Below are 12,241 nucleotides of genomic sequence, written 5' to 3' on the forward strand. Positions count from 1 at the left end.
CATCCGCTGGTTCATTTCCCAAGTTGCCACAATGGCTAGAATTGAGCCAGGCCAAAACGAGGAGCCAGGAATTTCATCCTGGCATACCACATGAGTTACAGGGGCCGGACCCTTTGTGCACTCTCATGGGAGTTGATGGAGATTCACCAATCTTGCCTCCTTTCTTCCTAGGGATCACTTTCTCCTGCCCGATGTCCAGTGTCTGCAAACCGTCATCTTTGTTGTTTGTAGGGGTGGAAGGCTGGGAGAGTTTTTGTTTTAAGCAGGTGATTAAATCAAATCTCTGTTACTGTAAGAGGAAGGCAGAAGTTGCCAATTAAATCCTCTGAAAATTATCTTAAAGTTCTGAAGACAAAGAACTATGTACACTTCGGTAATTTTGAAAAATATACCATTCATAGTTGAATTCTAAGTAGTCTAGCTGAACTAATTATACTTTGGGAAACACAGTCTCCTTCCCTCTGTTACTTCTTTTATTTACTGTTGCTTAATGATCTTATTTTAATTCTTAAGGTACTTTTCTCCTACCTGGCAATAGAATGGAATGATGTATATGGGCTTTGAAGCCCAGCCAACCCAGCTTACAATGGTACTCCATATAGATTGTTACACTACTTAGGGCAATCGCTTGCTTTACTTTTCTTCCCCATTGCATTTTGTTTTTCCTTTTCTTGTATTCTTTGTATGTTCATTTATTCAGTCAGCCTTTCAGGACTGTTTGCCAGAAACCAACTATGTGTCATGTGATTTCCCTGTGGTAGGAAAATGGCAATGCTGAAAACAAAATCTCTTATCATGGGCCTTGCATTCTAGTTTGACAGCAAGACAAATGCAGTATGTGAATCATACTGTTTTAAATGGTAACAAGAGCTATAGAAAGAAGGCATTAATGAGAGATAAAGGAGTTACTTGTAGTATCTAATAGAGGGTCCAGGTAGTCCTCACTGACATTTTGAGCAAAGGCTTAAAAGCACAGTCATGCAGACAGGGAAAGAGGATGATCCAGAGAGGAAGAGTTGATGCAAAGCTCCTGACGTAGCAGTGTTCTGGATGTATATAAGAAATAGCAGGGAGGCTCTATGTATGGGAGCAAGTAACCAATAGTGACCGAGGAAGGAGATTGATAGTAGGTGAGGTCTGAAAGGAGGAGAAACAAGTGTCGGAGGGGGAGAAGAGATTTTAAACACATAAGTAAGACAAATGTAGGACATTGTAAGGACTTTGACTCTTACCCTGAATAAAATTGGAAACAGTTTTCAGCAGGGTTGTAGCAGAGAAATGACACCATCTAATTTAACATTTTTAAAGTACAAGTGTGGCTGCTATGTTGAGAATGGATTATTGAGAGAAGGGGATTGAAAAAGGGAGACTAGATAATGATGATATTATAAATATGCAGGTGAAAGATGATGACTGCTCAGACCAGAGTAAGTAGTACACAGAATCATAAGTAATCAAACTCAAGATAGGCATTTTGAAAGTAACATCAGTAGGAGTTCTTGACAGACAAATGGGGCTACCTAAGTAGTAGGTGTAATTATGGAGGAACCCAAGGTCTGACCCTTGTGGCACTCAGGCATTACAAGATTAAGAAAACAAGAAAGAGAAGGAAGAAAACCAAGAGAATGCGGTGTTCTGGAAAACGAATGAACAAAGTATTCTTAGGATAAAGTGAAACATCTGTTGTCACATTGCTGGTGGGTCAAGAGTAATGAAGAATGACAGTTGACCTTTGTATTTGGCAGTTGGTAAGGCAGTTACGCTGTAGCAACCAAGCCAAAATGCTGGATTAAAAGAGTTGAGCAAATAAGAGGAAAAACTGGAAAGAGGAAACCAAACAACTGAAGGACTTCTGCAAAAGGAGGGATAATAGACAGGAGGTAGTTGGTAGGGGTGATAAGGTCAAAAAAGGATTTTTTTGTCTTTACTCATTGCAATACTTTTTAAGTTTTAAGTTATAAATTATGAATACATTAGAAAGAGTTGTTGCATGTTAGGTGTCATTTCTATGAAAGTGGGATTTTATTTTAAGGATTTATTCATTTTTATTGGAAAGGGAGGTGTAACAGAAAGATAGATGTTCCATCTACTGGTTCACTCCCAAGTTGCCATAACAGGCAAAGCTGAACAGATCCAAAGTCAAGAGCCAGTGGCTTCCTCTGGGTCTCCCACGTGAGTGCAGGGTCCCAAGGCTTTGGAGCCATTCTCCACTGCTTTCCCATGCCACAAGCAGGAAGCTGGATGGAAGTGAAATAGCTAGGACATCAAGTGGCACCCTTGTGGATTGCTGGTGCTGGCAGTCAGGATTATCCAGTTGAGCCATCACACTGGACCCAAAAGTAAGATATTTTAAACTGTGTTTTCTTATTCAGATTTTTGAAACAGGTTTATACAAGATCGCATTATTTTATGTAGACAAAAGTGTAATTTGGCGGTTTTAAATATGTAAGATTTCTTATGAATGTAAAATATCTGAATAAGTGTACATTTTGAGTTCTGGAAAGAAATTTGGTATGGCTTACAAAAAGTGGACAGTAAATGCCAGTTATCCTGCTTTTCCTCACTGGTACAAATAAATATGAATCACTAAAGATAAGAAGTAGAATAATATAAGGTAAAAGATGATGAAGCCTTTGGTTGGTCTTTATTATTTTTAAAGGAAAAATTCAAATGGAATTTGGAGATTATTTGGTTCAGGTTATTTTTAGTTTCTTTGACTTTGTCATATTGCTATAGCCCAACAAAAGTCATGATCTTTTACCACAGAAACTGTTTCTCCCTCTTCTCTTGTCTTTGTTATTTACAGTCATCTAAGCTGGGAAACTGGATGTCATTACTTCTTACCTCCTTGTTCCTCTTCAGTTGTGATTTTAAATCCTGCCTTTTCTGTTTCCTAAATATTTCTCCAAGAAGCCAGCTTCTCTCTATACTTCTCTCTCATTGAGAGAGAAGAATTTCTCAGATTGAGAGCCTCCTTCTTTCTTTTCTGTATTTACTGAAGTTTTCTCTATTTTATACTGTCTCCAGAATTATCTCTAGAAAACTCAAATATAATTTTGCAGTCTGTAACTTCTACATTTTCTCTAATGACCATCAACTACCAGAAAAGAAATTTTAAAAACAATGTGAGAATCGCTTCTCGGCCTTTTGGCTAAGATCAAGTGTAAAAACAATGTGAGAACAGTATTCAGGAAAGGACTGATGGCTTTCTGTGGCTCCTGTAGTTTATTACTGTTAGCCCTGAATTGTCTCTTGTTTTTAATTTCTCCTTATAAGGAGACTTTTCCATGCTTCAGGGTTGTCTGGGGATGCACACACACAGAACCACCCCAGTGTAATTTTCATGTGGTTGATGTGAATGGGAAGAGTCGGACACCATACTGACTTGGAGATAGAAAAGAGAAATTGTTAATCCAAAAAAGGATTAAAGTGAGGAATGAAAGAAGATAGATGAAGGGAAGAGAGCCTGGCAGAAAACAAAAGTCTGCATGAGCACAAAATACACGTGGAAGAAAAGGCATAGTAAACTGTGGATTCTCGTGCGTACAAGTAAGGAACAGTCTTATTGTCAGCCAGTTTCTGACATGGAATCTGTAAGAATAATAAAATAGACAAGAAGCAATCCGAACATCAACCAAGCAGTAAACAATATGTATAAAATTGTAAGTGAGCAGATCAAAAGATATTTTAAGTAGAGGTAAAATAAAAAAGAGAGGTAAATTTAAAAAGCATGCACAATATTGAACTATGTATTTTTATTATCTTTCAGGTTTGTAACTGCTTATATCATTCGTTATTTAACTTCCAAGAATTTCTTTAGTGTCTGCTCAGTGTTAGGAGAGTGTTACGTTCTTTTTCTCATTCTTTCATTCTGTTAGTTTCATACTCAGTTATACCCTATGTTCTTGCAGAATGGCTTGAAATTAAATACTTCATCATCCTGATCTAGACTTTCATCAACTCATATATCAATTAGTGAAGACCTGTTGTTTTACTACACCCCATTCCTTCCCCAACAGATGTATTTCAGTAGAATCCCTGCTTAGTCTTCAAATGCTGTTTTTCATAGTTGTGCTCAGTAACCTTCATCTAACTTCCTGTTGTTTATTGTATAAAATACAGATTCCTCAGTCTGCAAATAGGGTAGCTCCACTAAGTGAATGATGTGCTCAGCTATTCCTTACATAGGTCTAATGATTGATTATCCTTAGGTGTAGAAAACCAAGCTGCAGACTATATTACAATGCCTCAGTTCACAGACTGCAATTAGAAAATAACTAAATTAGTGCAAAAATTTGTTGTAATCCATGCATATGAATGGTATTCAAAAATTACATGAAGACTGGATATTATGAAAAAAAATATGCATGGCTTTAAAAGTCTTTAAAAATCTTAGTGTACTATCTAAATTCTATTTCCCAGGAACTTTTTAAAGTATCCTTGTACTGTCCTCTTCAGTTAATCAGTCTGTCCACCCTTCCTTTCCTTTCTGTACCTTTTTACTTTTACAAGTTAAACCTTTACTTTAAGGAATCAAATAATTGTTCCTCACCTCCGTTTCTCCCTCCCTATAGATAACCACTTTTTCTTCTTTGAGCCAGTTTGGCTTTTCTGTCATTTCCACAAGTGATTTGCTTGTATTGCTTTGTCTGGATTGTTTCTTTAGCCACATATTTTTGAGTCACCTTTGTTTTTATTTGTGGGGTTTTTTTGCTTGTTTGTTTTTTCCTTTCAGAGAGCGAGAGAGATTCACTGGTTAACTCCCTAAACTCTGACAACAGCTAGAGCTGAGCCAGGCCGAGGCCAGAACCCTGGAACTCCGTCTAGGTCTCCCATGAGTGGCAGGGACTCCACCGCTTCAGCCATCACCTGCTGCCTCCTAGATTGTATATTAGAAGAAAGCTGAATTGCAAGGGACTCAAACCAATTCTAGTATCCCAAGCAACAGTTTAAGCTTCTGCACCACATGTGTCTGCACATTTGAATGTCCTTTAAGGTATTCTTTCTCTATCCCTGAATTGGTAAGAGGTGTATCATGACCGTTGCAAGTGACCTTGAATGCCAGGAAAAGGGGGTAGGACTATTGTTAGACTAGCTGTGAGTCAAGTGGTAATGTAATGGGATATCAGAATGAAGAAGGCTTCGAGTATTTCTTCATGTAGAAGGCACAGAAGAGAAAGCAGCTGAAGACATAGAAAGGGAGGAGTCCTGTCCTGGCTAGCTGAAGGAGATTTTAGAGTAAACTGAGAATATTAAGAGATCACCTATTTTCTTTAAGTACTTTTCAATAAATTGGACATCATAGCCATATTTCTGGAAGTTAAGAACATGTGGATGGTAAAAGGAAGAATAGTATTATGACACTATAATATTTTGCTGTTTTCAAGGTGAAGGAATAGAAATAACTTAGGTGCGATGAAGGTCTGTGGGATTCAGAATTCTGACATGGTTTTGTTAGTGTTCGTTGTGTTTAAGGAAACTATGAAAAGAAAATACACTTGCATTCTTTTTTTTCTCTCTCTCTTTTAACATTAATTACTCAATACCATGTGAACTAATCCCATAACGTTCTAAATTGTTACTGATGTAATGTTGGGGCTTTTAATTGATCGGGATGATACTCTGCCAGCTCTACCTTCAGACCAGAGATGGTCTCCCCAAGAAACCGTTGAACTTATCTGGACAATAAGACGCTGGACTTTATACTTGGTTGATGCTTGCAATGCAAGAATCTCAACTGAATTTGAACTGTGGTAATGCAACAAGGTGGAGGAATCCACCATGGGGGGAGTTGTGCGGGGGAAGAATCCCAGTGCCTAAAAACTGTGTCACATAATGCAATGTAATCAATAAAAAAAATAAAATAAAATGTAAAAAAAAACAAATGCAGGCAGAAAGGAGACAAAAAATGAAACCCCAGAGTACATCAGATACATTGGATGAGGAGCACAGAGGGAGTGGTTCACTCAGAAGAGGAATTCTTTCTTCTCTGCCAATGTGCTGTTACAGTAAGAACCAGAACCATGTCTAAGATGTGGCTATAAGGGCACTCTCTTGTGGAAGAAAGGATGATTGATGAGTTTGTTGATACATGTGTGGGGTAGAGTTCGTTCATTCTGTGATGTGGAAGGTGAGACACCAGGGAAGAAGCCATACATTAGACACAGTAGAGGGACAGGACTAGGACAGGTGGTGTGACTCACAAGATAGTGAAGGGATGAATAATTCAGTAATTAGCAGAGAAGGGATGTTGGAAAAAAAAAGAAGACAGTGCTAGTGAGATCCCCAGGTTGTGGATTAGAATGGTGGAAGATCAAATGAAGTCTGTGCAAGACAACTGTGGTAATTAGAGAGATCATCATTGAAGAAACTCTGACATTCAGGTTCAGGAAAAGGACAGTGAAATGACAAAGGGCTGGAATGGCTAGGAACATAGAACAGTAAGGAGACTGAAGGTAACAAACACCACAAGGTAGTTGAGAAATGTATGTGTGTATAGGTAAAGCCCTGCTCTTGAGCCTGTACAGAATGTCCCAGCAGCTTGCCACTTTGTGCCTTGCCAGTTCAGGCAGGCCTTGGGTCTCTGCACTCTGATCTGATTTTTCTTTGCATACGAAGAGGTTTCCTGTGCCATCTGGTTTTCTTGGCTTATGCCAAAGAGCAATTATGGTGGTGTGCTGAAGATGCATCTATAGTGTGTGATTCAGGCATTAGGATGCTATGGTGTTTGTGAGCTGTGTTTCCCTGGCTAATTATATTTCACCTCATTCCACTAAGAGTTGAAATCATTTTAAAAGAGAATAATATCAAAAGTAATTCTGAAATATATATCAAGAGCTCTAAACAGTTAAAGTAGAAAACAGATCTAAGACTAAAAAACAAATACATAGGCAGCGAGGGCTCAAGAGCTTTCGATTTAGTTCTAGATGTTGAAGCTATCAAAAAAATACAAAATACAGTTGTTTGTAGAATTTTAAATTGCAGAAATTTAAAATTTAAAATTATTTCTCAAGGAAAGTAAAACTCTTGCAGGTATTAAATTCTATCATTTCTTCTTGGAGTTTCACATAAGAAGTACTACCTAAGTCATCTTTTAAGAATAGAAATGTGGGGGGTCTGGTGTGGTAGCCTAGCAGCTAAAGTCATCGCCTTGAATGCACCAGGATCCCAAATGGGTGCAGGTTCTAATCCTGGTGGCCCCACTTACCATCCAGCTCCCTTCCTGCAGCTTGGGAAAGTAGTCGAGGATAGGCCAAAGCTTTAGGACCCAGCACCCATGTGGGAGACCCAGAAGAGGTTCCTGGCTCCAGGCTTTGGATTGGCTCAGCTCCAGCTGTTGTGGCTGCTTGGAGAGTGAACCATCAGACAGAAGATCTCCCTCTCTGTCTCTCCTCTGTAGATCTGCCTTTACAATAAAAATAAACAAATCTTAAAAAGAATAGAAATCTGATCCCATTTTTCAGGAGCTTCCATTGAAAGTCTTGAATATTTAACAAGACTGTTAGCAATCATTAAACCCTATACATCCTGCCCTTCAAGCCAGTAACAATAAAGGTTATCATTACTTGAACACTTGATGGGTGTTGCTAATACCTCCCTTTTACAATAGAAAGAACTAAGGGGCAGAGAGACTAAATAATGTACTGAGAGTCACAGAGCAAGTAAGCTAGTGAGCAGAATTGCTGAGTCTTCACAGCTGTGTTCATACTTAATCACCTGAGCTTTAGCCACTCAATACACTTTTCTCTGCCTCGGTGCCTTTGCACATTCTTTTTTCTTCTGCAGGAAAGATATCTGCTCTTCCCTCACTTCCTAAAGCATGTCATTTATATGATTAACATCTTAATGGATATCATCAGAGGGTTGTCATTAAAACTAGGAACATAGCAGCTAATATAGAACACACAAAGTATAGGAGTAAAATAGGCATTTTTGAATAATATTGTCATTTTTAGCCCATGTTTACACTCCAGCACAAATGTGGTCTTGTTGTCTTTTTACTTGTTACTTGTTGAATATTAGGGTTCATGGCAAATTAAACCTGTGTATATAGAGTGGATAAAAATTAAGACTGCAAGTACTGTTTAAGAGTGCTAAGGAAGGGAGGGGGATATCGGGAGGAGCAGGACTGTGAGGGAAGTGTGACTGTCTTCTTGGAACTGTACCTGTGGAATGCATAAAATAAGTAGTAAAAAACAAGAAAAATTGTGTGTGTGTGTGTGTGTGTGTGTGTGTGTGTGTGTGTGTGCGCGCGTTTACTTGAAAGGCTGAGAGACAGAGATCCTCCATCCCCTGGTTTATGTTCCCAGATGACCGTGGTAGCCAGATCTGGGCCAGGACAAAGGCAGGAGCCAGACATTCATTCCATCCTCATCTCTCATATGAGTACCTGGGGGCCATGCACTTGAGTTCTCTCCTGTGCCTTACCAGGCACATTAACAAGCAGGTGGATTGGAAGCAGAGTAGCCACCTCTCAAACTGGGGTGCATAATGTGCTGTGTCACAGTTACTCCTATTGAAACAGCATGTGGCTTTGGCCCTACATTGCCTCTCTATATAATAGGAGTAGGGAGCATTGCTTCTGTCATCGGTACTTTGGAGACTGGCTAGTGGACTTTTTACCAAATCTGATGGCTAAATCTAACTTCCTCTCCCTAACCCATTACTGAACATCTTCATATTGGCTCTCAAAATAGATCATGGAAATTTCTGACTAAAAATCTGCACACCTATTGATGTGGAGCCCTGGGAAGCCTTTTGCTGTTCACCTGTTAGACTCTTGCCTTATTTTTTTTAAGATTTATTAATTTTTGTTGGAAACTTTGATTTACAGAAAGGAGAGTCCAAGATCTGTCTGCTGCTTCCCTCCCCAAGTGGCCACAGCGGCCAGTGCTCAGCTGATCTGAAGCTAGGAGCCTGGAGCTTCTTCCAGGTTTCCCATGCAGGTGCAGGGTCCCAAAGTTTTGGGCTGTCCTCCACTGTTTTCCCAGTCCACAAGCAGGATGTTGGGTGGAAAATGGAGAAGCTGGAACACAAACCAGCACCCATATTGGATCCCAGCACATGTAAGGTGAGGACTTTAGGCACTAGATTACCACACTGGGCTGAATCCTGCTTGTTTAAAAGTTTTAGTTAGTTCCATGTCTTTTGCTATGTTTTTCTCAATTCATACTGCCCACCTTAGTGTCTGATAAGAATATTGTGTGCCATTATCTTTTCTGCATAATTCTGTTAGTATTGGCTACAGGGACCCTGCACCCACATAGTAGACCCAGAAGCTCCTGGCTTTGGATTGGCTGTTGCAGCTACTTGGGAAGTAAACCCGTAGATGGAAGATCTTACTCTGTCTCTCCTTCTCTCTGTAAATCTGCCTCTCCAGAAAAAAATAGATAAGTCTTTAATAATAATTGTCTACACACTGCCATGTCCTATCTCTAATAGAATGGAAGCTGCTGCTGCAAACTGAGGATAATATAAAGTGTTTTATAACTACCTGCTAAATGAATGATGTAATAGTCTACTTCAGCCTTATGGGCCTTATTTACTCAGTGACGCCAACAGGAGAACGCTCTGCCAGCTTAAATCATCTGAAGTGCCTCTTTGTTCGGTTTCTGAAAGGAATTTTCTGTTGGTTTACTCTTCAGGAGATAAACATGAATGAGGAAATACTAACTGAATCGTGGAGAACATTGGCTTCCTCTAAAGCTGAGCAGTTTTGAGTACTTACTGGTAGTTATCCTGTATTTATATCTTTCTTCCCTCCAACTCCCACACCTCCCTGAAAAAAAAACCCTGCAGAATAAATAAGAGCATGTACCTCTAATCTGTGTAACTTTGGTTTTCTGGTTGCTGGTGCTCATCTCTGAAGGAAACTGTTTTCTTAGTCTGGTGGCATAGGCTAGATAAATACAAATTAATTCGCCAACAAGAGCTTTGAGATATTTATAAATATGATAAGGTGTTGACAGTAAATTTTTCCTTTAGCTTCATTGGTATGATTAATGAAAGCTAAGATCCTTCAGTTCCTTAAAGCCACTTCTCTTGTTTGTCCGTGTGGTCACGTGCAGTGAATGGTACAAAAATCATAAAGTAGTCACCTCGACAGACAGTTTGGGCACTGTTCAAACAATTAAACCGGCAGTCAGCAGATTCCGGCCTGGTAATTAAACTACCCAGGGCCTTTGTTTTCCGATTTCTGCTCCTTGATATGCTGTCTTTCCAGGCTGAGCATGTGCCTGAAGTTTATTGATTCATTTCCTGTCTTTCCCTTTCAATGGTAACATATTATGAAGCCAGCTGTGGGTAATTGAAAAAACGCTTTGTTTTCCTCAAAATACCTTCAGACGCTTGGTTACTCAGAGTATCTAAGGGACATTTTTTCTGCCTGTTGGTTGCTATCTCAACAGTGTTAGTTCCTTTTCTTTTTTTTTCTTTGTTTATGTATTTAGTAACTAGAGTTCTAGTTGCACTGTTGTTCAAATCTATCTTTACTTTTCCAACTTCTTTTGGTCAGTGCTTTTGTTCAAATCTTCATCATGTCTCATATGTCAGAAGCCCTTGGATTTGTCCTCTTTGTAACTCATCTTCTATGTTACTGTCCAGAAGGTCCCTGTAGCAGATAGGATCCTTGTCATTTTTGTGCTTAAAATATTTCTTTGTTTTCTTAAGGTTTATTTTTATTTTTAATTGAAAGAGTTACAGAGAGACAGAGACCAACATCTGTCCACAAGTTAACTTCCCAAATGGCAGCACCAGTGGACATTGAGCCGATCCAAAGCCAAAAGCCAGGAGTTTCTTCCAGGTCTCCTAGATGGGTGCAGGGTCCCAAGGACTTGGACCATCCTCTGCAGCTTTCTTGGGCCATTAGCAGGGAGCTGGATTGAAAGTAGAGCGTCTGGGATGCAAACCAGTGCTGATGTGGGATGCCAGTGCCAGAGGCAGAGGTTCGGCCTGTTTTGCCACAGTGCTGGCTCCTTAAAATATTTCTGTGGGGCGAATGTTGTGGCATACCACATTAAGCCACTGCTTTGTTCTGATTCGGCTCTCTGCTGCTGTCCTGGGAAGCAGCAGATGATGGCACAAGCACTTGAGTCACGTGGGAAACCCAGATAGAGTTCTGAGCTGGCCCACGCCTCACTGTGGCAGCCATTTAGGGAGTGAATCAGCAGATGTAAAATGAGGCTCTTTAGTATCTTTTTGCAATGGCGTCTACCATTCTCATATGTATGAAACTTGGACCAGCAGAGACCCAAGTTCTAGGCTCCTGGCTTCCACTGGTCCAACCCTAGCCATTGCAGCCATTTGGGTAATAAACACGTGCATAAAAGATTATCTTCTCCCCTCTGTAATTCTGAGTTTCAAATAAATAAAATCTTAAAAATAAATAAATATGCTATTTATGGCACTCAGGTCCCGTCAGAACTCATGGTCTGAATCCTGGCTTCTGCTTCAGCTTTCTTGCAGCACACATCCTGGGAGGCATCAGATGAGGGCTAAACAGTTGGGTCCCTGTCACCCATGTAGGAGACCCAGACTGCTCTGGTCTCTTGGCTTTATCTTGGCCCAATTCTGACTGGCAGGCCTGTTGAGGAGTCAATCACTGAATGAAAGTTTCTCTCTCTCTCTTTCCCCATCTCTCTTCCTGTCACTACTTTTTTTTTAAACTGGGAGGAGGGAAAAAAAACCCCACATCCCATAACAGGATGCCTTTCTTTAATATTACAGTCTTACATTCACTGATTGATTCCCTTGGTGGCTACAGTGACCGGAGAGCCAGGAGCTTCACCTGGGTCTCCCATACGACTTGCAGGCTTGAATCATCTGCTGCTGCTTTTTCTAGGCCATTGGCAGGGAGGCAGTTTAAAAGTGGAGCAACTGGGACATAAGCCACCACCCAAGGGGGAATGCCAGCATTGCAGGTGTCAGCCTTACTGGCTCTGCCACAGTGCTAACTCCCAGCTTCATTTGAGTCTAGCTTCCTACAAATGTACGTTTTGGAGGACAACAGATGAAGGTCCATGTACTTGCATTACTGCCAGGCAGATGGGAGATCTAAATTGAGTTCTGGGTTCCCAGGTTCAGCCTAGCCATGCCCCAGCTATCTTGGGCATCTGGGAAGTCGACCAGTGAATAGAAAATTCTTCGTTTCTCTGACTCTCACAATAAATGCCTAAAGGGAGAAGGGTATGCACATACTGAATTCCTGCACATAAAAAATAGACTACTCATGGGTGTAAAAGTT

The 12,241-nt window shown here is 40.2% G+C and overlaps 1 protein-coding gene and 1 pseudogene across 1 annotated transcript in view; both read left to right on the forward strand.

Annotated features, from left to right (window-relative positions):
• The window catches only part of SIK2 (salt inducible kinase 2), a 125,303-nt gene that overhangs the window by 19,863 nt on the left and 93,199 nt on the right, over positions 1-12,241 (forward strand). The window lies entirely within an intron of this gene.
• Positions 3,132-3,338, forward strand: LOC121154331 (annotated as a pseudogene).

This window comes from Ochotona curzoniae, unplaced genomic scaffold, assembly GCF_017591425.1.
Source record: "Ochotona curzoniae isolate NIBS_2020 unplaced genomic scaffold, NIBS_Ocur_1.0 contig_2723, whole genome shotgun sequence".
NCBI lineage: Eukaryota > Metazoa > Chordata > Mammalia > Lagomorpha > Ochotonidae > Ochotona > Ochotona curzoniae.